The sequence below is a fragment of the Octopus bimaculoides genome, chromosome 11 (assembly GCF_001194135.2).
Source record: "Octopus bimaculoides isolate UCB-OBI-ISO-001 chromosome 11, ASM119413v2, whole genome shotgun sequence".
In the NCBI taxonomy this organism is placed as follows: domain Eukaryota; kingdom Metazoa; phylum Mollusca; class Cephalopoda; order Octopoda; family Octopodidae; genus Octopus; species Octopus bimaculoides.
This window is the reverse complement of record NC_068991.1, coordinates 29,235,561-29,237,393: the sequence shown is the minus strand read 5'-3', so window position 1 is coordinate 29,237,393 and position 1,833 is coordinate 29,235,561. Positions and strand designations below refer to the sequence as shown.

General features: G+C 38.9%; 1 protein-coding gene across 1 annotated transcript in view; it reads right to left on the bottom strand.

The window, feature by feature from the left end:
* LOC106880970 (organic cation transporter-like protein) overlaps window positions 1-1,833 on the bottom strand; it is a gene marked incomplete at its 3' end in the record, with an annotated part of 125,098 nt that overhangs the window by 660 nt on the left and 122,605 nt on the right. The gene's annotated exons all lie outside the window — the stretch shown is intronic.

The window sequence follows — 1,833 nt, the reverse complement described above, 5'->3', positions numbered from 1 at the left end:
TCTCTCTCTCTCTCTCCCTCACTCTCTCTCTGTTTACAAGATCGTCTTGAATATTCAAAGTAAAGCATAAACAGTGAGCTAAGTGCGTGATCAAGTTACCATTTCTGCTTTTTACTATGTCACTTCTAAAACAATCTCGTTTTAGAAAGCTCTTCTGGTCAAACATTGAATTTCAGTATTTGTGCCCATCTGTGAAAAAGTTTCATTGTAAACGTCATTAAAACAAAGCAAATAATTGTCTCGCCAATAGTAATTGATGCTGTTATTTTTGTTGTTGTTTAACTAAATTCACAGGATTGATACTTTCGTCTTTCCAGCTGTAACAATCCTATCTCTTTGTATATCTAATTTTCTATTGTCTAATGTATCTTCATTTTTTACATGGCTGAGTGTTATGCGACGGAGACAAATTCTAAGAGATGATGTGTGTATGTATGCATACATACTGACACAATTCTCCCAACCCGTCAACACACTCACAGTCACACAAGAGATTTTACCGAAATTCAAAAGTGAGCATAACTTTTTATTAAATGACATAGTCGTTCAAATTATATTTGCTGGTAGAGTAATTCTTCCTTTATACAAACCTACAAGCCAATATAGTCTCTATCACAAGCGATGTATTTGTGCCAGCCTCGTACACAACTCTCGAATTCCCTTTGAAAAAGAAAAAAACTCACGTGTGCACTATTGTACCCACTTCTTTACAGCTATCATTATTTCGCCTGTTTAATCAAATCATTATCTGCGAAGACTGCTCTTCATTGGACCAAACTGGTGGATATTGAAGGGCATCAGGTACGGGTTGTATCAGGGACCATTGACAAATCTGTCTTTGTTGGAGAAGTTGTGCATGTTCGGGCATTTTTCTGGTGAATGTGGATTGTTTTCAGATTATTGATCAGCCTATTTTTCCTAATGTTTTCCCTAAGCTTTTTGAATGTCTGAATATAATGCTCGCTATTAGTGAGTACTCTAGAGCTGTATTTTTAAAAAATCAATGAGAATAACACTCTTGTTATCTAAGAAAGCAGTCACAGTGACTTTACGTGTCGATTACTGTTTTTTTTAATGTTTAGGTTATGGTAGTGAGAAATGACGTCATTCTATGGATTGAGTTTCCGTTTCCAGATCATAAAGATACACCCACGTCGCCAGGTCGGGGGAAAATCTTGTCTTCATTCGCTTCGAAAGTTTTTATATACATTCGGACATTCAATGTATTCGACGATTTGTCATGCATTGTGACCAAAGATCAAATGTGCATTACAAAAGATGTCGGTACACGTGAATCAATTCGTGGTTCAACTCGTGAATCAATTCGCGGGTTCAAAGTAGTCTGGGTATGGCGATTGTACTGGCGTGAGATTTAGTTAATCTGCTAATATTGCTGTTGGATGGTACATTGCTGGTAATGCGGATGACACCAATGGGATGACCGGCCTCGCACCATATGTTACCACTGGCCACACCCGTACTAACGCCGGCAGCTGCATCGCCAACCATATGACCGGTAGTGATAACCATAGTGGTAACATCGCCGAATCATTGCACCATGTCGACGGCGTCAGCAATGGTGTTACCAACAACATTTCCAAGCCTGGAGCCTATCAGAGATATACCAGGAGTGCGAATATAGCCACATCCCAAGTTTGTAAATTTATCGGATCAGCCAATATCAGGTGGAAAATAATAGCTCATCCAGACCCATATATTAATGCGAGGGGTCGTTGCAAAATCTGCATCGCGGAGAGAGCCAGAAATCTTAAGGACTTTGCAAAACCTGGTACGTTAAATAATTGTAAAGAAGTTTTCTCTAAATGTGTCCAC